The sequence below is a fragment of the Bubalus kerabau genome, chromosome 21 (assembly GCF_029407905.1).
Source record: "Bubalus kerabau isolate K-KA32 ecotype Philippines breed swamp buffalo chromosome 21, PCC_UOA_SB_1v2, whole genome shotgun sequence".
NCBI lineage: Eukaryota > Metazoa > Chordata > Mammalia > Artiodactyla > Bovidae > Bubalus > Bubalus kerabau.
The window spans coordinates 37425835-37439806 of NC_073644.1; the positions used below are offsets into that span (position 1 = coordinate 37425835).

At 45.0% G+C, this 13972-nt stretch overlaps 1 long non-coding RNA gene across 1 annotated transcript in view; it reads left to right on the forward strand.

Moving 5' to 3' along the window:
* Window positions 1-8969, forward strand: part of LOC129636094 (uncharacterized) — a 35333-nt gene extending 26364 nt beyond the window's left edge. The window contains exons 2-3 of the long non-coding RNA XR_008706639.1: window positions 8085-8276; window positions 8534-8969. This is a non-coding gene — a long non-coding RNA (uncharacterized LOC129636094). The remainder of the gene's footprint in view (window positions 1-8084; window positions 8277-8533) is intronic.
* Window positions 8970-13972: the final 5003 nt, after the last annotated feature.

Here is a 13972-nt window from a genome sequence, read left to right on the forward strand (position 1 = left end):
TTCCTAGGTCTGCGCCTGTCTTCAGTTTTATGAAGGCTCAGATGTGAATGCACACAGACACATGATCCCGCACCAGTGATTTGGACCCAACCACCAAGAGTTGTCTTGCAGCCCCTCTCATACACTGCCATTGGAAATGTAAATGGAACTCATGTTGCGGGAGGCAATTTTGTGTTTAAAGTACTAAAGTGCTAGGGACCTCCCTGATGGTCCAGTGTCTAAGACTCTGCATTCCCAGTGCAAGGGGCCCAAGTTAGATCCCTGGTCAGGGAGGGAACTAGATTCCTTATGCTGGATTCTTAAGAATTCACATGCCACAGTAAAAATAGCTTGCATGCTGCAACTACTATTTATTGGAGCAGTCAATAAATGAATAAAATATATATTTTTTAAATGTTTAAAATACTCATACATGTTCACCCTGAAATGTTATCCTAAGGAATCAATTAAGTATAGAGGAAATAATAGTAGAGTTGTAACTTACAAGGTTAATTACAACGGTATCAAAATGCCTAAAAGCACAGACTCAAGCTGAACTGGCTGGTTTGAATGCAACTCCATTGCTTATTAGCTGTGTGACCTTGAGGTTAGTTCCTGAACCTCTCTGTGCCACGGTGTCACCATCTGTGAAATGGAGTTAGTAATAGTACCTACATCTTAGGGTTATTAAGGGATTAAATGAGGTGACTTATGTGAAGTGCTCAGCACAGTTCCTGGCCCATGGGAAGCCTTCTAAAAATGGGCGGAGGATGTCCCTCACAATTTGCATATTGAAGTCCTAACCTTCAGTATCTCAGAATGTGACTGTATTTGGAGACAGGGCTTGTTTTTTTTTAACTTTTTATTTTGTATTGGAGTATAGCCAATTGACAATGCTGTGGTAGTTTCAGGTGAACAGTGAAGGGACTCAGCCATACATACACATGTTTCCATTCTCCCCCAAACCCACTCCCATCCAAGCTGCCAAATAACACCAAGTAAGTTCCCTGTGCAATAGAGTAGGTCCTTCTTGGTTATCCATTTTAAATACAGCAGTGTACATGACCATCCCAAACTCCCTAACTATCCCTTGCCCCTGTCAGCCATAAGTTCCTTTTCTAAGTCTATGAGTCTCTTTCTGTTTTATAAGTAAGTTCATTTGTGTCATTTCTTTTTAGGTTCCACATATAAAGGATGTCATATGATATTTCTCCTTTTCTGACTTACTTCACTCAGGATGATACTCTCTAGGGCCATCCATGCTGCTGCCAATGACATTATTTCATTCTTTTTAACAGCTGAGTAATAGTCCATTGTATATATGCACCACATCTACTTTATCCATTCCTGTCGATGGACATTTAGGTTGCCTGCATGTCTTGGCTTTTGTAAATAGTGCTGCAATGAACGTTGGGGTACAAGTATCCTTTTGAATTATGTTTTCCTCCAGATATATGCCCACAAGTGGGATTGCAGGGTCATATGGTAGCTCTATTTTTAGTTTTTTAAGGAACCTCCATTCTGTTCTCCCTAGTAGCTGTACCAACAGCATAGGAGTGCTCCATCCTGGAGACAGGGGTTTTTAAGGAAGTAGTCAAGTTACAGCAAGGTCATTAGGGTGGGAGCTCATCCAGTATGACTGGTGTCCCTATAAGAAGAGGAGATTAGGACACAGACAAGACAGAGGGAAGACAGTGGGAAGACACGAGTTAAAGGCAGCCATCCACAGGCCGAGAGCAGCAGCCTCAGAAGAAACCAGCCCTGCTGACACTGTCTTCTGGGTCTTCCAGCCTCCAGCACTCAGAGGAAACAAATTCCTGTTGTTAAGCCACCCAGTCTATGGTACTATGTTAAATCAGCCCTAGCAAATGACTATAGCCATTAAATCACCAAATAGAGGAACTGGTTAAATGTATTTTGATACAGCCATTCAGGTGGCGCTAGTGGTAAAGAATCCGTCTGCCAATGCAAGAGACGTAGGTTCTATCTCTGGGTTGGAAAGATTCCCTGGAGAAGGAAATGGCGACCCATGCCAGTATTCTTGCCTGGGAAATTCCATGGGCAGAGGAGGCTGGCAGGCTACACTCCATGGGGCTGCAAAGAGTCAGACACAAATGAGCAACTGAGCACACATTCAGTTAAAATCTATACAGCACTTATTTATTTATTTATCTATTGGCAGTGCCAGGCAGCTTGCAGGATCTTAGCTCCCCAACCAGGGATGGAACCCAGGCCCATGGCCGTGAAAGCAGGGAGTCCTAACCATTGGGCTGCCAGGGAATTCCTTTTAAAAGCAGTGGTCTTGGTATATATTTACTGGTCTATAATAAAATACTGTTAAAGTGAGGGAACAGGCTATAAAATAATATGCACAGAATCATACTTTTTTGATTATATATCTCTGTGTATGCATAAATAAGTAAAATGTAGCAAGCATGATTATCTTTGAGAGAACCATATAGGATTTCTTTTCTATTTCTTTTTTTTTTTTGCTTGTTTGCAGTTTCTAACTTTTCTGTCATGAACTAATATTGCTTGCACATTACAAAAAAAAAAAGTAAGTGCTTTTGAAGTCGGTTCTGGTAGCTCAGTCGGTAAAGAATCTGCCTATAGTGCAGGAGACCCAGGTTCGATCCCTGGGTTGGGAAGATCCCCTGAGGAAGAAAATGGCAAGCCACTCCAGTAAACTTGCCTGGAAAAAATCCCATGGACAGAGGAGCCTGGTGGTCTACAGTCAATGGGGTCGCAAAGAGTTGGACACGACTGAGCAACTAAACGTCCACCACCCCACCCTGATGTGGCAAGAGCTGAGGTCAGTCGCCAGGGATCTCCAGACTGAGCCAGAGCCAGACAGATGGGGTGAGTCAAGGGGTCAGTGCCTGACTTCTGGGCAAAGCTGTGGGCAGGTCATCGACATCTGAAAAAGCCAAATCCATCCATGCATCCCAGAGAATTCATTTCTGACCAGAGAGTCCAGCAGACTCAAACTAGATCTACTCCTTATTGTCTTTTCAGCTGCCACCAGCCCCTCCCTACCCACGTCTCTTTCTGGGAAGCTCATGGGTTATAAACACACAGTGTGCCAGGCTCCAGGGACCAGGAGCAACCCCAAAGACATTTAGATTTGCCCCTGGGATTAATGACTTCAAGAAGCATTTGCCAGGAACTCTTCAAAGCTGGAAACAGAAGCCCTGGAGCATTAAATATAAATAAATACTTAGTCGATTGGTTTCTCCTTTGCTTTTCAAAGAGCAGTTTACTTCCTGGATTATCATTACAGTAGCCTGCTCTCCGGAAGCCAAGATTATTCAAGTGCACAGCTCAGGGTTGGGGCAAAACGGGAAAAAAAAAAAAAATGTAAAGATCCCCTTGTCATAGATCTGCTCTCTGTTTCCTGGTTGTCTGCCTCTGGAAGCGCAGAAGGACAAACATTATTATGCTATGCACCCCTGCCTAAGTCCTGTCGCTTTCTTTCTTTTTAAAAAAAAAAAAAATTATTTATGTACTTATTTATTAATTTTTTGGCTTTGTTGCTGCACGAGGGCTTTCTGTAGTGAGGGCTTCTCATTGCAGTGGCTTCTCGTCAAGGAGCATGTACCCTGGAGTGCGGGCTTGGTAGTTGTGGTACTCAGGTGTAGTTGCTTCATGCCACGTGGGATCTTAGCTCCCAGGCCTGGGATCGAACCCATGTCCCCTGCTTAGGCAGGTGGATTCTTAACTACTGGACCTCTAGGGGAGTCCAGCCCTGTTGTTTTCTACTGCAAACCTTTTCTCCCTTTGAGGTATATAGATTCCATTTGAGAGGGAAAAAAGTCCAGTTTCTCTGTTAACGAGAAAGCAGTTGTCGGGATTTCCTTAGTGGTCAAGTGCTGCACTAAAGATGAAAAATATAATCCTAAGTGGAACAGAATAAGGATTATTTGGAATAATAGTTATTTCTGAAAAACAAGTACCCTAAGGATTTCTTTCTTTTCTTTTTTTTTTTCAAACTTTAAACTTTTTATTTCATATTGGGGTATAGCTGCGGTGATGCTGTGGTAGTTTCGGGTGAACAGCGAAGGGACTCAGCCCTACATACACATGTATCCATTCTCTCCAAACCTCCCTCCCATCCAGGCTTCCACGTAACACTGAGCAGAGTTCCCTGGGCTGCACAGTGGGGCCTTGTTGGTCATCCATTTTGAAAATAGCCATATGTACACAACCCTCCCAAACTCCCTAACTATCCCTTCCCACCATCCTTTCCCACCCAACCCCCGAAACCATAAGTCTGTTTTCTAAGTCTGTGAACCCCTTCCCAGGGGTTTCTGATGACGGTAAATTCATCTGTGACAACAGCATGATGTCACCATCCGCAAGACTACAACCGCTCTGCCCTGCCCTGTGGATGACACACCTTAAATGGAATGCTGGCATCTTGGCGTTTTCCCAGCAGAGGGTGGCTAGGCTCAGAGAGTCTGCAGACCTGGCCAGTTAGGGAAATTTTGAATTCCATTCAATCATTTGAAATGTCTTTTACCATTATGTGTCTTTTACCATTATGTGCTTTAAGTCACAAAAATACATCATGAAATGAGCATCAGGGTCACACCTGGACTCTAGAATCCCTCATCTCCCTTCTACCTTTTCCCCGTTTTCCACGGCACTTATTTCCTTTTGACACACTATATAATTTCCTTATTTGTTATGTTTATTGATGTCAGTCTCCCCTTGCTAGCTTATCACCTCCATGAAGGCAGGGATCTTGGTTGGTTTCATTTACTGATGGAATCCGAGTACCTGCAACAGTATCTGGCATATTGTAAGGTAATCCATATATAAACGGTAGAGATAACATGTAAACACATATGTCATATCTATATCATTTATATACAGATATACAACTATATCGGAGAAGGCAATGGCAACCCACTCCAGTACCCTTGCCTGGAAAATCCCATGGACAGAGGAGCCTGGTGGGCCCCTAGGAGTTGGACACAACTGAGTGACTTCACTTTCACTTTCATGCATTGGAGAAGGAAATGGCAACCCACTCCAGTACTCTTGCCTGGAGAATCCCAGGGACAGGGGAGCCTGGTGGACTGCTGTCTATGGGGTCGCACAGAGTCGGACATGACTGAAGCGACTTAACAGCAGCAGCAGCAGCAGCATACAACCATATGGGCTTCTCAGGTGGCGCTAGTGGTAAAGAATCTGCCTGCCAATGCAGGAAACAACAGATGAGGGTTCTATCTCTGGGTCGGTGAGATCCCCTAGCGGAGGGGTTGGCAACCCACCCCAGTGGTCTTGCCTGAAGAATCCCATGGACAGAGGAGGCTGGCTACAGTCCATGAGGCTGCAAAGAGTCGGACAGAGCTGAGCACGCACACACCTAACGCAAACACTATGACCAGAATGAAGAGAAGAATGGTCAAGTCCATTAATACGATGCCCACCAATTATACTATCTCCCCATTTCACAAAATTGAAAAGTGTGCCCTTCTATATTTTTACCTAAGTTGCTAGTTACGCTCTTGGAAAGTGTAGGACTAGAGGTATATTGAGGCACATGCTCCAAGAAAGATGTTCAAGGCTCTTCATGGTCACAAGGTAGAATGTAGCAAAAGATTTTATGCACTTGCCAATGGATAGAGGTTCCTGTAATAGGTTCATGAGTCTCATGCAGTTGTGTTTTACAAAGAATGAGACAGATCTATAGGTACTGATTTCACATCATCTCCAAGATATATCGTGAGATTAAAAAATGAATTTTCTTCTTTTTATGCCTGATTAAATCCTGCCTTTTGCAGCAACATGGATGGACCCTAAGGGCATTAGGCTAAGTTGAGTCAGAAGTTAAGTCAGACAGAAAAAGGCAAATACTGAATGATCTCACTTATATGTGGAATCAAAAAGCCAAACACATAGAAACAGAGAGTAGGGAGGTGGTTACCAGGGGCTGGGATGGGGGAAATGGGGAGACACTGGCCAAAGGGGACAAACTTCCAGTTGAGTAAGTTTTGGAGACCTAATCATGGCATGGTGACTACAGTTTATGACACTGTGTTATATACTTTAAAGTTGCTAAGAGAGTAGCTCTTAAATATTCTCACCACACACACACATATACATGTATGCACACACATATATGTATGCACACACACATACATGTAGGCACACACAAAAGTGATTCTATGAGGTGATGGGTGCATTAACAGTATTGTGATCATTATTTCACAACATATACATCATGAGAAACGCTGGGCTGGAAGAAGCACAAGCTGGAATCAAGATTGCCAGGAGAATAACCTCAGATATGCCAATGACACCACCCTTACTGCAGAAAGTGAAGAACTAAAGAGCCTCTTGATGAAAGTGAAAAAGGAGAGTGAAAAAGTTGGCTTAAAGCTCAACATTCAGAAAATGAAGATCATGGCATCTGGTCCCATCACTTTATGGCAAATAGATGGGGAAACAGTGGAAACAGTGGCTGACTTTATTTTTCTGGGCTCCAAAATCACTGCAGATGGTGATTGCAGCCATGAAATTAAAAGACGCTTGCTCCTTGGAAGGAAAGTTACGACCAACCTAGACGACGTATTAAAAAGCAGACATTACTTTGCCAACAAAGGTCCATCTAGTTAAGGCTATGGTTTTTCCAGTGGTCATGTATGGATGTGAGAGTTGGACTATAAAGAAAGCTGAGCACAGAAGAACTAATGCTTTTGAACTATGGTGTTGGAGAAGACTCTTGAGAGTCCCTTGGACTGCAAGGAGATCCAACCAGTCAATCCTAAAGGAGATCAGTCTTGGGTGTTCATTGGAAGGACTGATGTTGAAGCCGAAACTCCAATACTTTGGCCACTTGATGTGAAGAGCTGACTCATTGGAAAAGACCCTGATGCTGGGCAAGATTGAGGGCACAAACAGAAGGTGACGACAGAGGATGAGATGGTTGGATGGCATCACTGACTCAATGAACATGGGTTTGGGTGGACTCTGGGAATTGGTGATGGACAGGGAGGCCTGGCGTGCTGTGGTTCACGGGATCACAAAGAGTCAGACAGGACTGAGCGACTGAATTGAACTGAACTGATACGTCTGAACTGAACGTCATCAGTTCATCACGTTGTACACCTCCAATTTACACAATGTTGTATTTCGATTATATCTCAGTAAAGCTATAGGGAAATGGAAAGTGCATAATAGCATTCATCATGCTTCCATGTGTTTTAAAAATCGGAAGGAAATTCTACATCAGCCTCACCCCTGCTTTAACTTTTTGTTTTGGTAGTTGCATTAATATTTATCTAACAGGCTTGTTTAGCAATCATTGAGCCACCAAACATTACTTGAGAACCACAATATTCCAAGCAGATGCTAGAACCTTCATATACACTTAAATCTTAGGACATAGTGGTCACTGTTCCTATTTCACCACTGGAGAAATTGAGACCCGACGACTTGCCCAGGGTCATACAACTCCTGGATGAACTTGCCCTCCCATCCCAGCCCCTCTATCAAGGGCAGAGTTTGCCCACACATTTCTCCACGTCTCCTCTGGGTACACAGATCACAGCCTTCAAGGCGCTCTGGCTTCCTAGCTTCAGGGAGCCTGGCCCACTTACCCCCTGTCCCCTGCAGAGGTGTGGAATGGCGAGGTATTGTCCCAGGCCTATCAGAAAGCGGGAGCTCTGTCTCTCACCTGCCCAGGAAACAGAGCCTTGCAGACAGGCTTGTCTGACTGCCCAGGAGGGAAAACTGTCACCAGCCCTGCGACTGGTGCAGGAGGGAGCCTGTCCCTGTGCAGTTCGCCCCCAACCTCCTCGCCCTCGGCTGGGTTTCCTCTCCGCCTTCAGGGCTTCAGGGAGGAGAGGAGCCACATGCCCATCAGGAGGGCAGCCTCGGTATCAAGACAAGCTCTGTTATGTCTAAGGCAGAAGGCCGGAATTTAGTTCATTTTATCATTGAGGTGATTCAACTGTTTTAATGAAGGGACCTTGGGGCTGGTGGCGTCACAGATAAGGAGTGTGGACCGCGTCCGCAGATGGGTGACCTTGTTCCGCTTGTAACTGCTTTCCTTCCCCTCCCTCCTTCCCACCCCCTCCCTTGATTTCATTTTCTAGCCCAAGGTTTTAGCACCAGGAGGGGAAGGAATCATTAGCACAGCCAAGCATCGGGGAAAAAAATGCGGCTTCAGGCAATCCACAAGAGAACATCTGGCTCCTGTAGCCATGTTGGCCAGGCCCTTCATCCCCAGGAGAGGAAGGCAGCAGCCCGGCTCCCCCAGGAGGCAGGACAAGGCCGTCTGCAGGGAGGTACTAGCCCAGGTGGCCCAGGAAGTGAGGCGGTGCGGCGAATTCTCAGAACTGCTAATTCAATCCCATTTGACACGTTTACTGAGAGCCTGTCAGGGACCAAATTCTCTGTTAGAGGCTCAGATTTGAAGAGACTGGGATGCGTCCCTGCCAGCCACAAAAGACCCCAACAGGGGCCCTGACTGGGGTCAGAGGGAATTGTTTTTCCTCTTTATTTTTTAAAATTGAATTGTTGTTGATTTACAATGTTGTGTTAGTTTCAGGTATACAGCAAAGTGATTCAGTTATATGTGTGTATATGCATCTTCCCAGATGGCACAACGGTTAAAGAATCCACCTACCAATGCAGGAGACACAAGAGACGCAGTTTCAATCCCTGGATCGGGAAGATCCCCCAAAGTATGAAATGGCAACCCACTGCAGTATTCTTGCCTGGGAAATCCCATGGACAGAGGAGCCCACAGGGTTGCCGAGAGTCGGACACAACTGAGTGTATATATACATTCTTTTTCAGATTTTTTCCATTATAGGTTATTAAACGATATTGAGTATAGTTCTCAGAACGGAATTATTGGAATAAATGAAGAGCAAGAAATGAGCCCAAAAGCCCAAGTTGGAGAGACCAGGTGGCCCTTGGAAATCCAAGATTTGTCCAGATAATGGGAAAAACCCACAACAGGCAAGGACGTGATTCAGGAAGTTCTATAGTATAAATATTCTATTCCACTGCCCCCTTCGGGATATCTATACTTCTCATCTGATAGATCCTAATTTGTGGTTTGATAATAATGTTTTCCTGAGATAAGTGTTACGTGACAGTGTGTGTGTGCATGTGTGTGAGCGTGTGTGTGTGGTGTGTTGTTAATATATTTGAAAACTGATGTCTCTAACCAGTTCTGTCTTTGACTTACACCCTGAGAAGTTCATTTACCACCCACTGCAATTAATTCTATCTATCTCATGGGAAACTGTGCAAAGTTTTAAGGTTCTGTACCCAACATGTTTAAACCATGAGACGACTTCATTGGCTTATATGTAACGAGATTGTGATGTACCCTAAACATATTTAGCCAAAAACAATCATATCCCATGTGTAAATAATTTTTTAAGTCATCATTGGGGTAAACCGCTGGAACTTTTCAAACAAGGGAGTTTCGTTTATCTGGCATTATTAGTTTATAATGTGCTTCATACAAGTACCTGCACAAAAACTTTGCTTCAGCTAAAATACACCTTTTAACACCTTTCTTGCCTGAACATTATTACCTCAGTGATTTGGGGTATTATTAATTATATAATGATTATTCAACATAATGCCTCCAAGTGCTATGGAAGTGCACTGAGCTATTTTCCTTTACACTGACATGATTTTATTATTTTTAAATTTTATGCTTTTTTAAAAAATAATTTTTCCCTCTTTCTCTTAATGTTAGGCTGTAACTTTTAAAATTTGCTTTCAGCAGGGCAAGGGGGACATAAATCAGGAGATCAGGATTAACATATATACACTACTATATATAAAATGGGCTTCCCAGGTGGTGGGTAAAGAACCCACCCACCAATGCAGGAGACTTAGGAGGCAAAGGTTCGATTCTTGGGTCAAAAAGATCCCCTGGAGAAGATGGCAATCCACTCCAGTATTCTTTCCTGGAGATCCCACAGATAGAGGAGCCTGATGGGCTACAGTCCATAGGGTTGCAAAGAGGCAGACACAACTGAAGTGACTTAGCACACACGCATATATAAAATAGATAACTAATAAGAACCTGCTATATAGCACAGGAAACTCTAGTGAATAGTCTGTAATGACCGATATGGGAAAAGAATCTTAAAAAAGTAGATATATGCATATGTGTAACTGATTCGTTTTGCTGTACACCTGAAACTAATACAATATTCTAAATCAACTATTCTCCAATAAAAATTAATTTTAAAAATAAATAAATATTGCTTCTAGCATTCCAATTTATAGGATTAATTTGTTGCTGATATTATGATAATAACAATTAATGCTAATATTAATAGCTATTTATTAGGCAGGTACCACACAGCTGGAACTGTACTAAGCATTTCAGGATTAAATGAAGAAATTATTCCCCTATGAAGCAGATATTCATTATCCTCCATTTACAGATGTGGACACAGAGTCTTAGAAATCGACTTGCCCTTCTTCACACAGCTAGAGGCAGGAGGGGAAGTGATACTATTGAATGCGGAGCTCATGCTATTCAGCACTCTGCTTTACTGACTCCTGCTGTGGCCTGGTCACCAGACAATTAAGCCAGTTACCAATGTTTCTAAACTAAGAGTTTCTAGGCTCCTAATGAGGATCTGAAGCTCTTCAATTTGGGAAATCCCTGAGTATCATTGGATATCCTTTCTTTGCTGACTTCTTTGTCCTTGACATAGTTGAAATAGCTAAGATTGCTGAGAAAGTAAAGCTGACTAAGGTGGTTGGTTTTCCCCTGGAATAGCACCTTGTTTTTATACAGCATCAACCCTAAAATTTGTTCAGATATATACACGCTTAAAAGTGAGGTTTCTCTAGTGGCTCAGCAGTAAAAAAAAAACGCCTGAAAATGCAGAAGACACAGGTTTGATCCTTACGTTGGGAAGATCTCCTGGAGAAGGGCATGGCAACCCACTCCAGTATTCTTGCCTTGAGAATCCCATGGACAGAGGAGCCTGTTTGGCTACAGTCCATTGGGTCACAAAGAGTCGTACACGACTGAGCGACTAATACACAAACACACATAAGTGAGCACCTTATTTATCTTTATATCTCTGTGATAAGCTCTTGTTAGCAGGCATTATTGTAACAGCTTCACAATTTTTTTAATGAGTTGGAGACAGCAAACACTGAAACAAGAATCCATAAGGATTCTGTATGCTCATACCAGCCTCACCATTTCCTTGACCCATCGTCCCAAACTCTAGGGCCCTTGGCCCTCAGAAGCCCAAGATCTGCTCACATACCATTAAGCAAATATTTGCTCTCCTTTTCTGTTCTTTTTCACCTTTTTCCATTGCTTCCACAGTGCTTGCTGACCACACTTGAGGCCCCATGCCAGGCATCAAAGATGCTTTCTTCCCTCCATCACTTTGTGATTTGTAGCTGCTGTGGAGTCAGAAGAGGATGCAGACATGGCCCAGGAGATGGTTTTCTATCTTTGCATTCTCAGCACAATGGCTACTCCATCCGGTTAGATGTTCAGGCCAAGCTCTTGAGGTCATTCCTGCCTCCTCTCTTTCTCTTCTACACCACCTCCAATCCATGAGACAGCTCTGCCAGCCCCCCTCCTCACAATAGACCCAGAGTCTGATCCTGTCTTACCACTCCATGGTCACCCCTGGTCCAAGCCATCACCACCCTCCTATGTTATGGCAATGGCCTCCCAGCTGGCTCCCCTCCCCCATCAGGACCCCTCAGTCTATCCTCCAACAACAGCCAGAGCAGTTCTTTTATTTTTTTGTTTTTGTTTTTGTTTTGTGAGCAGTTCTTTTAAAACATAAGTTAGGCGGTGTCACGCCTCTGCTTAAAACCTTCCCATGGCCCCCAGCTCATGCAGAACAAGAGCCAAAGACCTTTCGCAAGGTCTCCATCACCCTTAAGCTTGGCTCTCCCACCCAGTCCGGCTCCAGCCACACAGGCCTCCTCTAGGACACTCACTGATGACAGTTGTGTATGTATCCTTCTGGAGTCCAGGGTTTTGGTTTTTTGGATTTTTTTTTAAATCTCAAGCTTCTGGCCTAAAACCAAACGGGTCTTGGAGAGTGCCTGGCCTGCCTCATGGACCCAGCAGGGTGCCCGGCCTGGGTGCCCATCCTGGGCACTGGGGAGTCCCCTCCATCAAGCAGCTGAGCCTGCCCCTCCCCTGCAGGCCACAGCAAGCATGGATGACAGCAGAAAGGACACGCTTTCTTTTGCAATTCGCAGGAGGTGGCAGAATTCGCCAGGACTGGCCCAGCACCGGCATTTTGGGGAGAAATTGCAGACTGAAGAGGCACCTAGAGAAAAAGGAGGCATAGAAACCCCTGCAGGTGTCAACACCTGCCGGTTGAAAGAGGCTGGGAACAGGGGAGGTTAACGGGAAGCTTGAACCAATCAGAAACAAGGAGCTGTGCATTCTTCACAGGCCAGCCCCCACTGGGGGTCAATGTCTGGGTAGCTTTTTGCCTGACAAGACCTCCTCCTCAGTGTCCAGGGTAGCAAAGGGACAGTCAGCAGCAGACCAGGGCTCCTCTGGTCTCCTATCTCACACATCACACAGCACGGGCACATAGTAGGTGCTGGCACACAGTAGGTGTTCCACACCTGCCTTCTTCTGGCAGATGTGAGTTAAAGCTGGTTCTGCTTACCGCTTCCCCATCCGATCCCTTTTGTGTGATTAGGAACCCCGAGGCCCCACCTCTTCTGTGTTCTCCAGGCCCACTTCTCCAGCTATGCAAACAACCACTTCCCCTTCTCACCTTTTGGGGGATACTCAGGGGCTCTGCTCCCAGGAACCATGTCTCCTGGAGTCAGGAGAATTCCTGGAACGGGCAGGGACCTTGCTAAAAACATAGAAAGGAGAGCTCTAGGTGAAGGCGGAGGCGAACAAAGGTAGTTCAAAGAGGGCCTGGATGGGGTCAGGGTAGGAGTGCTGGCAGGGAGACAAATGAGGCTGCTGGAGGGGTCAGCCGGGGGCCAGGCTGCCCAAGCACAGAGGCCGCGACAGCGCAGGAGCCCCTCGGAGGAGACCGGTCAATGCAGAGACAATAGATGGAAAAGATAACGGAAGGTGTAAATTAATGGAGAAAAGGACTGGCCAGATAAGAGGATCTCCCTGTAATTAAAAACGTACAGGCTTGCCATCGCCAAGGTTTGGGGGGATGGGAGGGAAGTCCCAGACTGTCCTGTGTCTGAGCTGGGGTAGGAGCTAAGGCCCGGGAGGCGCCAAAGTCAGGCCAGTTAATGATTAGCTCCCAGCTGAAGGTTTCAAAGCTGACTCACCCTCATCGCTGGGCAGGGGGAGAGGGGAGCCCAAGATGAGGGGAGTGACCAGCTTGGCAAGAACCAGTGGGAACCCTGGGCTTTGACAGCGATCTACTTCTGAGGCCAGGATAGACCCCTTTCCAATGTTTTAGGCTTTTGCTGTCTGATTGTTGGTGGTGTTGATTATTTTTAATTTGGCTCTAAAATTATCAGTTCTGTCTCAAATATTGATGGAATTTGAACTTGATTTTACCAGTTCCACCCCCAAATGAGGTTCTGGATGGCAATTTCGGTGAAGATCCGTCTACCTATAGTCACAGAGCTAATCAAATAGTAGAATGGGAGAGACAATGAACTCTAGAGCCAGGCTGTCTGTCACATCTACCTAATCCACCTGCTACCTTGAGACTTAGGACAACATCCTTCCCTCCTCGTAGGGTGTGATGTGTTCCTGGCATGTAGTAAGCACTCAACCAGTGCTAGCCATCATCGTCATTATTGCCATTGTCATCATTTTAATTATTACCATCCTTCCCCCACAACCTGGGAGCGATGCTCTGAAGTAAATGTGGACCTTTTTTCAAACCGCCTCCCCATTTCCTAAGTGTTACAGAGCCTCTCAGTCCCTCAGCAGAGATGCACATGGACATATCCTAGGAGGGCCAATACAAGGAAATCAACATGCAATCAGATGCAATCTCGGGGGTTAGGGGAGGTAAGT